Consider the following 13,048-nt stretch of genomic DNA (forward strand, 5'->3'; position numbering starts at 1 on the left):
ATTTGAAATTTTGGTGCCCCACCATACCAACCTGAATTCTCTAAATAACCCCAGGAAAAAAAGACATTTTTTTTTCTTATCTGAATCATCAGGTGATTTGAAAATTACAAGATCAATATATAACCTCCTTCTTTGGCTGCATTCTCCTCTAAAAGTAAGATGAAGACATAAGACAAAAGGTGAGCCTGGTGTAAGGAGTCATTGAATGACTCTTTAGCATGAAGTAACTGCTTCATTCTCTGTATTTCTTTCCCAGTCTTGCACTCTCTAGGGAGTTCTGGTCCTGTAGAATGACCTCCTACCTTTCCAAGAATAATATACTTCTCCGAAGACTGGCCATTTCTAATAACATGTCCAAAGTATGTAACACGAAGTTTCACCATTCTTGCTTCCAAGGAGCATTCTTGTCAAATTTCTATGAGATAGACTTGCTTGGTTTTTGGCAGTCCATGGGATATGCAGTACTTTCTCAACACCATAATTCAAAGGCATTGATTTTTCTTTCATCATCCTTATTCATTGTCAGACCTTCAGTTGTATACCAAGCAGATCATGGCTTGGATCAGGTGTACCTTACTGTTTAAACTGGTATCATTGCTCTTTAACATTTTTGAGAGATATCAAACAGCAGATTTTCTCAATGTAATAAATATTTTTATTTTTTGAGTACTGGTACCAAGAGTGTTGATTGTGGATACAGGTAAGATAACTTCATTGATAACTTCAATCTTTTCTCCATCTATCATGATGTTGTCTATTGGTTTGGTGGTGAAGACTTGTGTATTCTTTCTTTTTTTTAACTTGCCAATAAGTTTTTAATTCTCTTAATATAGCAAACTCAAACTTCAGGTTTAGTTGAAACTGTAACTTGGATAGCAGAATGATTTTGTCACATAGGCAATTTTCTGTTTATTTGAGTGAACTGTTCGCAGCTGTCTCAATTTGATAGATATATTTGTTTATCTGGCTGGGCTTGAGGCTTCTTTGCAGTATCTTTAAATCTTTAATGTAAATGTCAATCATCTCCTTTTCCTGTTGTGTGGAGAAGTTCTGCACATTTATATCCACGAAGTTTATTATGTGCTCATTCCTTTCTACACATCATATTCTGAACAAAGACATGGTAGTCCAGATGATTCTTAACCTCCTTGCACACTTTGTGCCACCATTCCTGGTGTGTAACTTCCAAGGCCATAGCGATGTTATTCCTTTGAACATCAAAAAGGTAATGGCATTTCTGAACCAGTGCTTGCTGTGCATTTACAAAATGACTTGCATCTCGGATGTATTTTGTAGAAGTCAGCTTTCTCTCTTCTAGTTGGGCGATTTTTTGCTTATTAAGTTTATCAGCAACTTGTCCAATGTTGTTGTTGTTGATTGCCTTCAAGTTGAGCATGACTCATGACCCTATTAACAAAAGGCCTGAAGCCTTTCTATAACTATCATCATTTATCAAAGTTCATAGAGTTTCTGGAGGCATACTTGTCCAATAGAGGCACCATATTTTTAACTACATGGAAAAAGCAACTCTACTGTTGCTATGGTAAATGAGGTTTCTGGTGTAACCACATATATTTATTTGAAGAGAAAATACAAAATAACCCCAGTTCCAATCATGTGAGAACCCATGACACCAGTTTTAGGATAAAGAAACTGGAAGAATTCTTAAGGGACCAGCCCAAAGTGAGCTTTCCCTCTGTGTTCAGGAAGTAGTGGTACAGGGGGAAGACTTGGCTGTACTTTCTGAAAGATCCCTATGGGTTGCAATACCTCTGGACCTAGGAGGGCTGCATTCCTCAGTAAGGAGGTTGGCAGAAAGTACCATCCAGGACAGCATGATCAGGGACACTCCAGGTGGTGGTCTTAGCGTCCCTGTGACCCCAATAGGAGAACTCGTCAGGGATTGATTTTTATCTTTTTGATGTTGAAATGTAATCATATTGAAAACTGTAATCTGCTGGCATGTTGTTGTTAAGTGCCATCGAGTCATAGGCAATTCAGAGCGACCCTATGAATGAAAGACCTGAACGCTTGTATAGCTCTCATCCTTTCTCCAGGTTCATAGGTTTCTTGAAGCAAGCTATTTCAGAAGTGGATGCCACTCCTGCTTTCAAGCTTGTTTGACTTGGGGAGCTCCACAAAACATTGTCCACCATGGGTAACCATTATCACATTTGACACACCAATGTCACAGTGTTTAGTTTCACAGCAACCATGAGTTATCTCTGTACAGCAAGTGGACAGACCAGGGCTATATGACCTAGAAGAATGTTTCACCAAAAACAACTGAAAACAAGCCTGAGGGCTGTGGATTAATGCAATCCACTTTTGGCTTGGTAGCATCACCTTCTGACCACTAGGCCAACTGATCTCTATCTATGATGTTGTTGTTAAGTGCCATAGAGTCTAGGTGACTCATAGTGACCCTATAAAGAAAGACCTGAATACTTGTATAGCTTTCATCCTTTCTCTAGGTTCATAGGGTTTCCGGAGGCAAGCTATTTCAGATGATGCCACTCCTGCTTCCAAGCTTGTTTGAATAGGGGAGCTCCACCAAACACTGTCCACCATGAGCATAGCAAATCATACTTTGATCCATCAGGTGCTCTAAGGGGGAAAGATGGACAGTCTTGTCTTATTGCAATTCACAGCCTATGAAACCCGATGGAGCACTGTATGAGTCAGAGCCAGCCTGACAGCAATGAGTTTGCGTTTTCAAAGTGTCATTGTGGTGCAGAGGTTAAGTAATCAGCTGCTAGTGAAAGGATGGCAGTTTAAACCCACCGGCTATTCCACAGAAGCAAAAACCAGCCAGTCGGCTTTTGCGAAGTTTACAGTCCTGGGACCCCTAGGAGCAGTTCTACACTGCCCTCTAGAGGTTGGAGGAATTAGCACCCTCTTCATGGCAGTGGATTTTGGTTGGATTGCATTTTTTTTAATCAGGAAAGACAACATCTGTTTAACCATAATTTCTTGGTTTCTTAGGGCTGCTATAAAAAATACCACAAAATATGTGGCTTTAAGAATTGGAACTCTGACGAGCTCTGGTGGCCTAGTGGCAAGAAGCTGCACTGCAACCCCAGAGGTATGTGGTTCTAATCCACCAGATGTTCTGCTGAAGGAGGAGGGACAATCTCCTCCTGTACCAGTCAGATCTGATTTGATGGTACACACACAAAAAAAAATAAGAAAGAAAGAAAGAAAGAAAGAAAGAAAGAAAGAAAGAAAGAAAGAAAGAAAGAAAGAAAGAAAGAAAGAAAGAAAAATAAAATAATCGGAACTCTGTTAGTTCTGGAGGCTGTAGAGGTCTTGCTGTGTCATTTTCTTCTGTGAGATTTTCTCCTAGTCTCTGACTACTGGGTCATCTTAAGTGTTCCTTTGTTACTTAAAAGTGCATCTGACCAGAAGAAATATGTTGATGAGGAGGAACTTGCACAACACATATGGAAGCTAATTTTAAAAAATGGAAGAAAGGATTGAAATTATAGATAAAAAGATATAAGAACTTAAAAAATCACCACAAGATAGAAAGGATACTGCCAACACAGTACAGGAATAACAGAAATGAAACAAAATACAATCCAGAACGTTAAGACTGAAATGGCAGAAGTGTCCAACATGCTTGAAGGACAAAAGTGTAGAACAGATGAGATGGAGCAGAAAGTCAGTGAGCTGGAAGACAAGAATCTCAATGGCAGCATACTAGAAGAAAAATCAGAGTTAAGACATAAAGAAAATGAAGAAAATATTTGAATTTGTGATCAAAAGGAATAACATACATATGACTGGAATTCCAGACTATGAGATAGATAGGGAAATCACTGAGAAAATTGTGGAAGAGGTACTAGAAGAAAACTTCCCAAGTATTGTATGTTAAGTCTGGACAAATGGGGCCAAAGACAAGAATAAAGTGTCCAGAATTCAAATGCTGATGGCCTTTCTGCTGCTAAGAAGAACAGCAAATGGCCTTGCCTGCCTGCCTGAGCTATCAAGTGAATCATAAATCAGAGTAGAATGTCCCTCCCTAATAAGTTCAAAGTGTGACTTCCCCATTCTGCATCCCCAGAATGAGAAACTTCACCTGGGAGCTCCCCTATTCCCCCCTTTAATAAAGCTGCATTAAGCTTTCTATAATTTTCTCTGATTTCTCCCTTAAGTCCACTAACTTAACATATAGTGCCAAAACCCAGAAGATGAGTTAAGTTGCTGCGCCCCACATCTTAAGGCCAGTGCTGATGCACCTTACTCTCTCCCAAACCAGCCTGTGCAATGTCAAGATGCTTGAACAGTAAAGCAAAGTTTTGCTGCTCTCCCTCTCCCCTGCACTGTGTGTGCAGCTGCTGACTAGATCTTTGCCCTTTTTGTCTTTCTGAACTCTGTTTTCTCTCTCCCCTTCTCCTGGAGGCTCCTAAAGCTAGACCAAATTTACTTCCAGGCCTTTAAGCCTCTATTCTTCCATTCCAAAGCTTTTAAGCTTTCCAGTACAGACATTGTGAACTCCTATGAGAACCCAGATCTGTTCCACTGGGCTTCTGTCTGCACATATCCACAAACCTCAGATCTGCGTCAGAAGCCCAACCAGAAATGCCAGGCATTTCTTCCAGCCTATGATGTCTCTGAGTATACTCAAGCTGTCTATAGCCTCTCTCTGCTCCTAAGAGCTCCTGAGACTCCCAGTTTCCAGAGGATGCTCTGAAGTTTCCAGTTGCCTCATCCATAGATCTGAGAACCATGGGTAGCCAATGTTTCATATCTCTCACATTTGAGTCTAGCTGAACACCTCTGCCTCAAGAAACTGATACTTTTTCTGTAACTGAGCAGCCACAATACCAGCTAAGTAACAACTCTCAATGGCCTAAGAATAAAACCTTTAGTTTGGCATCTAGACACTTTCTGCCAGAGAACTTAAAAAAACTTTCTTTTGTTTTGCTCCTGTACCTCTCTCTCTGGCCCAGCCTCCCCCTCCTTCTACCCAGCATCTTTCAGAGACTGCCCAAATTCACCCCAAAGCTGGATTTCTTTGTCCATTACCACACCCTCTCTTTTCATTCTGACCAGTCCAACTCAGCCATTCCTATCCCACCTCTTACATCATCTGTTACCAGGGTTTAATGATCCTACCAAACTGAACCTCTTTGTTTTCCATTTACCTAGCCCTCTTCTATCCCAACCAATCCAGACTCAGGCATTCCTATTCCATTCCTCTTACCAAGCCCCTCATATGTCCCCTTCAGAAGTTACAAACTTTAAAAGTCCCTTTCACATTCAAAAACTATCTCTTTCTGTATCTCTAAACTCCTATAGACTCACTCACCTTTAATCCTACAAAGAACCCCTTACTGCTTCTGTTTTCCTAACTTAGTCATATGTAAATATCGCCTTACCACCTGAATCCCTTTCCAATTCTCCCTCAGACCCAGCCCTTCCCCTGTCCCGGAAACTCCCCAACAGAAGGAAATCCAAAGTAAACAGCAAATTCTCACTGCTACCCAATAGCATACAAAAAAAGGTAGAAACTATCTCCAAACACTCCACTCGCCTCCAAACACCCTATTCGAGACCTGGCAGGCTTTTAAAGTTCCAATGCCTGAGAGGAACAGACAGAAAAAACCTTGTGCATGACAGAGAGCAAATCTGCAGATATAACTTACAGCAGTGGTGACAGGTCAGAAGACACTTGCTCCTTACCTCCAGGTACTTGCTTCAAGTATGGCACAAAGGGCCATTGGAGTTAGCAACTACACTAACCTTCACTTTCCACATCAGAGCCTGATAACACAGCCTTGTCCTGTCTGTGGAACACAAGGCAATTAGAATACCAGCTCCTCTTCAGTGCCAAGCCCCTGTGGAGTAGCTGCTTCACCAGACCCAGTTCCCATGCTCGCTGATCTTCTAGGCCTGGCCACTGAACACTGAAGATGCTCAGGTTCAACAACACTCACCACTCCTGCTAAGCTCCCAAGGTAATCCTTCAGGTACCAGGTAAGCCAGTTTCCTTTCTGGTTAACACAAGTGCTACCTGTTCAGTACTCCTTTCCTTTTCATGTTCTGTTTCCCTACCCAGATATCATCTCAGTAATAGCCTTCCCTCCAAGCCTCTTACCACTTAGCAGGCATTGTCAACTCTCTAATATAGTATTTTTCTAACTCATCTGTAACCTCTCACTACCAACCTGTTTTCATTACTCTAAAAAACTCCTCCTGTTTTCCTGCTAGACCCCAATTCACTGTCTCCGCAAAACACTGCAAAAGTTTAAAACTCATTATTATTTGCCTACCTTCCAATAAACTTTTATCCCTAAATAAATGAATAATCTTGTTGTGCAGTCCCTCCTACCAATTTTCACAAACTCATATTGCTCAATTTCTTAGCCTCCGAAGGATACATAATATCCCCTTCCAAGGCCCAACTGTCTTTCCTCACAGTCACATATATCAGCTTTCAACTGACCCCCACCACTAAAACTTTAACAGCCAGTCAGCACAGAGCCATTAAAAACCTCCACCCACTTCAGACTGCAAATCCTGTTTTCTCAACCTTATCAGTTTCCTTAAACACTGAATTCCCAACTTTTCCTTACTAGCAAAACCCATTCATAATGCAGCAAAAGCCAACCTACAAAGTCCCTTAAACTCACCCCATATAGTTAAAAAATCTTTCCCAAGTGCCAATACTTCTTTCTACAGCCCCCACCCCTTATTTTACCAAAATCTTCTAAATCCACTTATTCATTGATAAAAAACGAAGTATTGTTGTTAGTGTTTTAACTCAGCCCCTTAAACCCACCTTTACCCACACTACATACTTCTCTAAGCAGCTCAATATCACACCCCAGGGGTAACAACCCAGCTTATAAACTCTAACAACAGCAACTCTACTCACTAAAAAGCACTGAACCTTACCTTGAGAAGCTCCCTATAGGCCTTCTCAAGCCATAAACTTCGAGATCTGCTTTCACATTGTTTTCTATCCTTACATCCTCTTAAGCAGATACAGGAACTCTACCGTATTTTCCTCAAAAATCCTAATATTTGCCTCTCCAACCACACCAAAACAAACCTTATACAGTCATCCTGACCACCCTACAGCTACTAAGATCATAAGTAGCCCCCATTAACACCACCTTTCTCAAACCAAACACGCTCCCATCGCTGAGTGAATTTCCTATACTTCTTAAATGGTAAGTCCTACTACTCTTCGCTTTACTCAGCACTCAAGCCCTAAAAACTTCCACACAGCAGTCTACTCCAACCATACACCTCATTAGTTCAGCAGATCACTCTCAACAAAGATATTTAAAACAATCACCATTTCAATATCACCTAAAGCAGTTTCATCCTATAAACGACTCTTTGTTTACTTCCTATATAATCAAATTCACGCATACTACCAAAAAAGAACTAAAAAATATACAAGTTATCCATATTAGTCATGCAAAATCCATAACTTTTATGATACCAAGGTTTTCTATTAAATAAACAAACAAAAACCCTTCTACCTTTCTATCTCAAATTGTTGGAATGTCCAGTGGCAAGCTAGAGTTAAAGAAAACCTATATCCTACTAGATATAGTTCCTTGCCCTCTAGCACAATACACATAAGCAGAGAATATGCTCTAAATGCCAACATCAAGTGCAAGTCTCCAATGAAATTCTCCAAGCTGAGCAGATGATAATAGAACAAATCTCTAGAAAGCCACAAACTATGCAGGCCCCAACGTGAGTCCAAATTATCCAGAGCACCTTACTATTCTTTAACCAAAGTCAAGTGGTAACCAACCTTTCCCATTGTTCCCTGTGTGCCTTTTTACAACTACCTTTGCTAGCAGCAGTACCAATCAATTTCTCTAGACCACATTTCACCAAAACACCTCAAGTGATTCCATCAGCCCAAACTGAGGGTTCCACCATTCAAGGACACATTGACTTCTGAGAACCAGAGCCTGATAAGCAAACTAAGTCCTCTCACATCTAGCACCCTCTGCAACAGAACATAAGAACTGTGTATACAATGTTAACATGAACGAGCACACTGTAACTGAACTAGGACAACACTTTTAATGTAATACGACTGTATATAGAATTCCATTACCAAAAAAGCCCTGTTTCTCTGTAATAATCATATACCAAATCACCTTCCATAAGGGCTACACCGTTTTATACTCCCACCAACAGTGAATAAGGGTTCCAGTTTCACCACAACCTCACCAGCATTTATTGTTTGCTGTTCTGTTAAATTTTGCTATTCTTACTGGGGTGAGATGATATCTCATAGTTGCTTTGGAAAACAAGAACTTTTAAGGGAAGTCCTTCACACAAATATCTTGATTGAGGAATTATAGAGTTGACATCACAACAGAACCAGAGGAAATGAAATCTTTAATATCAGCAGGATATTATGTAGTTGTTGTTATGTACCATAGAGTCACCTGCGATTCATAGTGACCCTATGTACAATAGCCCTGAACTCTATCCTGTTCCAATATTACTGTCACTGTATCGGTCACAACTACCCCCATTACCCCAGCCACTGAATCAATCCTCTCCTGTGCTGTCTCTCCACCCTCTGAAGCATGACATCATTCTCCAAGGACTGGTCCCTCCTTGCAACATGTCCAAGGTATGTCAGGTGAAGCTTCAGAATCTTTGCCTCCAAGGAGCAGCCTTGGATTAAGCCTCTCCAGGATGAACCTGTTCATTTTCTTAGCAGTCCATGGTATATTCAGTACTCTTCTCTATCACCACAGCTCAAAGGCATCAATTCTCTTTCTATCCTCCCTAGTCATTGTCCAACTCTCTGACCCATATCAAGTGATTGCTAAGACCATGGCCTATGTCAGGTGCAATTTAGTCTCCAGAGTGACACCATTGCTCTTCAGTACATTGGAGAGGTCCCTAACAGCAGACTTTCCCATTGCAATACGTCTTTTAATATCCTGGCTGCTGGTGCCAACCGTGTTGACTGTGGAGCCAAGCAAACTAAAGTTGTTAACAATCTCAATCTCTTCACCATCCATCCTGATGCTGCCAATTGACCCAGTAGTGAGAATCTTTGTCTTCTTGATATTGAGCCTCAATCCATATTGAAGGCTGCAGTCCTTGACCTTCTGCAGCAAGTGCTTCAGTTTCAGCAAACAAGGGTTGTGTAATCTGCATAATGTAGATTGTTGATGAATATTCCACCAATCCTGATGCCTCACTTCTCCTCATAGAGCCCAGCCTCCCAAATAATCTGTTATGCATATAAGGTGAAAATATATAGACATAGGACACATCCCTGGCATACATCCTTCCCAATTTTGAACCATGAAATGTTTTCTTGTTCTGTTCTGACGACCGCCTCCTTGTCCAAGTATAGGTTTTACATTAGCACAATCAAGTGTTCTGGGATTCCCATTGTTCTCAGAGTCAGCCACAGTTTATTATGATCCATAGAATGCCTTTGCATAATCAGTTTGTTTTGATCCACACAGTTGAACACCTTTGCATAATCAATGAAACATAGATAGACATCCCTCTGGTACTCCATGCTTTCAGTCAATATCCATCTAATATAAACTACAGTGTCCCTAGTACCATGACCCCTTCTAAAGCCAGCCTGCACTTCTGGCAGTTCTCTGTGGATGTGCTGTGCCAGTCATTTTTGGATAATGTTCAGTAGAATCATGCTTACATGTGATATCAATGATATTGTTCAATAATTTTCATACTCTTTTGGGTCACCTTTCTTTGGAATGGGAACTAATATAGATCTTAAGTGTTTGGAATCACAGAAGCCCATAAAGCTTGATATATAATCTATCAGGCTGGACAACGGGAGATAGATGTTGAAGGGAGTGGAAATGATGCTGGTGGATGATGGAGCAGGGAAATAAGTGGGTCAAGTCACTTGTGTCAAGGACAGGGACAACTGAAAAAATAAAACGCTATACTCAAATGAATTTGAATACTTAGACGAAATGGACAAATTCATGCCCTACCCAGTTTGACATGGTCAGATGCAGAACACTTGAACTAAGTAGAAGAAATTAAGACACCCCCACAAGAAAAGTCCTGGGCAATATGGCTTCGCAGCTGAATTCTAACATTCAGAGATTTATTACCAATTCCATTTAAGTTATTTCAAAATATAGGAAAAGAAGGAACACTCTCAGATACATTCTGTGAAGCAAGCATAATCTTAATATCAAAACCAGAAAAAAGATATTACCAAAAAGGAAAACTACAAACCAATTTCTCTCATGAAAATGGATGTAAAAATCCTTAAAAAATCCTAGCCAGGATCCCAAGATGGCAGCGGTGGAGAGTACATTGTGAAGAGCCAGAGGGACAGCAAGCTGCCTAGAGACAGGACACTAGAGAGCACTTCACACTCCTTAGAGACAAACCATCACAGTGTGATGTGAACAGTAGGAATTTGAATAAGAACTTCTGTTAACACATTATTTTAGAAGCTATAAGAACTTGCTCTGGAGTATTAGTGTCTCTCTGGAGACTAAGGTCCACCTGACACAGGCCATGGTTTTTGCAATCACTTGTTATGCATCAGAGAGTTGGACAATGACTAGGGAGGATAGAAGGAGAATTGACACCTTTGAGCTGTGGTGCTGGAGAAGAGTATTGAATGTACCATGGACTGCCAAGAAAACAAACAGATTCATCGTAGAGAGGATTAAACCAGGCTGCTCCTTGGAGGCAAAGATTCTGGGGCTTCGTCTGACATACTTTGGACATGTTGTAAGGAGAGACAGGTCTTTAGAGAGGGACATCATGCTGGGTAGAGTGGAGGGACAGCGCAGGAGGGGAAGACCCTCTATGAGGTGGATTGATTCAGTGACTGGGGTACTCAGGATGGGTTTGTCAGAGGCAATGAGATTGGCACAGGATAGAGCAGGGTTTAGGGCTGTTGTGCATAGGGTCGCTATGAGTCGCAAACGACTCGATGGCACATAACAACAACAACAACAACAACAACAACATAAGAACTTAACACCCTGCCACACCGTGCTCCCATCATGGATCTGGCAAAAGCTGGAATCTGCTAGTTGAGCTGCTTTGGGACTCATCTGGAAGAAAAATGGTTAGTGGGGAAATTGGCTGAATTCTCTTAAGCGCCAGTAAAACCTGCCTGGTCTGTTGCACAACGTGGACAGTAGGAATTTGAATCATAACTTTTGTTGAAACTTTTAATATTGGAATTGTAAGATCACAGCCATGGTTGCATTGACTCGGCAAAAACCAGAAGCCACTAGATGAGCTTCTATGGGACCCATTTGAAAGGAGAAAACTTAGTGGGGAAATTGGCTTAATTCTCTTAAGCCCCACTAATACACAGTGGATCTGTTGTGTGACATGGACAGTAGGAATTTGAATCAGAACTTTTGTTGGATTAGATTTGGAACTATATGAACACACAGCCTTGGTTGCACCCAGGTCCACATTTCAGTGTGCACTTCAGATCAGCAAAACCAGAAGCTGATAGCGAAGCTTCTGAGGGACCCATTTGAATGCGGAAAGCTTAGTGGGGAAATTGGCTTAATTCTCTTATGCCCCACTAAGACCCAGTTTGTGTGACATGGACAATAGAAATTCTAATAAGAACTTTCGTTGATACAAATAGTTTTAGGAACTACAAAATCTTAAAGCTGTCCTGCTTTATGGAAATTTGACTGAGTCTTCACTGTTCCCGCTGGACCCAGGACCCTGCTTGGGTAGGGGCCACTGGGCGAGGGCACTGGGTAATACAGCTGGGTAGGGCCCACTGAGTTAGAACTGCTGAGGGGGAGACAGACAGCTGGAATTTGATCAGAGACCTCAATCGTGAGCAAACCTGGGAAGCTAAGGTCTGAGTGAGGTCCCTCAAGTGGTTGACCCACCCTGGTGATTACTTCATCCCCCTGCCTGCCCCATCCCATTTGCCTCTAAAACTGTGCCTACACGCCCAGTCAATCAACTTGCGTTTAATCCAGAGCACCTGGATCTGACTTACCTACAAAAGGCTGCTCTCACAGGCTCTGAACTGACCTTTCCCTTGAGTCAGACATTCAGAGAAATAGTTTTTAGATCAAGAATATATCAATGTCTTGAAGAAAACAAACTATCCTACACACAACATAAGTGCAAAACAAGATGCTACCACCAAAGGGTGACACAGTAGCAACAAATTTCCTAAAGCCAGAAAGTCTGATGGAACTTTCAGACACAGAATTTAAAAGAACAATGATTGAATATTTTCAATGGATAAAAGATAAACTCGAATTGGGACACACCTCTGCAGCTCCTACCCACGACCCCCATCTTCAGGTATCGCATTGCTTCCCCCCGACCCAGCTCGCGACCCCACCCCCCGCCAGCTCTGAACTTTGGGACTGGCCAAGGTGCCGTGAGCAGACGCAGTGGACGGTGGGAGTGGACGTGAATTGGGACACAGCCCTGCAGCTCTGACCCATGACCCACATCTTCAGGTATCACATTGCTCTCCCCCGACCCGGCTCAGGACCCCCCCACCCGCTCTAACCCGACCCAGCTTGCGACCCCCACCCCCGCCAGCTCTGAACTTTGGGACTGCCCAAGGTGCTGTGCACGAACGCAGTGGATGGTGGGAGTGGACTTGAATTGGGACACACCCCTGCAGCTCTGACCCACGAACCCCATCTTCAGGTATCGCATTGCTCCCCCCCGATCCGGCTCGCGACACCCCCACAAGCTCTGACCCGACCCAGCTGACAACCCCCCCACCAGCTCTGAACTTTGGGGTCCTCGGGCCTTCAGCCTTCAGGCCAGGACTTAAAGAAAAGGGGGGGGGGAACCCAACAAAAACAAAAATGAAACAAAAAACCACAGAAAGGACAAAAAAATATAGACCAAATTTATAGCATTTTTCAACATCACTTGAAAAAGTTGTCCAATATTGAAGATTTAGTTTCTTTAGACTACAAACTGCTGTTTGGCCCTACCACATTGGTCCCATCAACCTAAGAAAAAGGAAGGTACTGGACAGCTTTATAGAGAAGTAGTGACATCAAACCAAGAACCAACTAACACCTTC

General features: G+C 42.1%; 1 protein-coding gene and 1 pseudogene across 2 annotated transcripts in view; both read right to left on the reverse strand.

Moving 5' to 3' along the window:
* GABRR1 (gamma-aminobutyric acid (GABA) A receptor, rho 1) overlaps nucleotides 1–13,048 on the reverse strand; it is a 136,651-nt gene that overhangs the window by 64,845 nt on the left and 58,758 nt on the right. The window lies entirely within an intron of this gene.
* LOC102848521 lies at nucleotides 910–1,837 on the reverse strand (annotated as a pseudogene).

This window comes from Elephantulus edwardii, unplaced genomic scaffold, assembly GCF_000299155.1.
Source record: "Elephantulus edwardii isolate Elephantulus edwardi_28Jun2011 unplaced genomic scaffold, EleEdw1.0 scaffold00363, whole genome shotgun sequence".
NCBI lineage: Eukaryota > Metazoa > Chordata > Mammalia > Macroscelidea > Macroscelididae > Elephantulus > Elephantulus edwardii.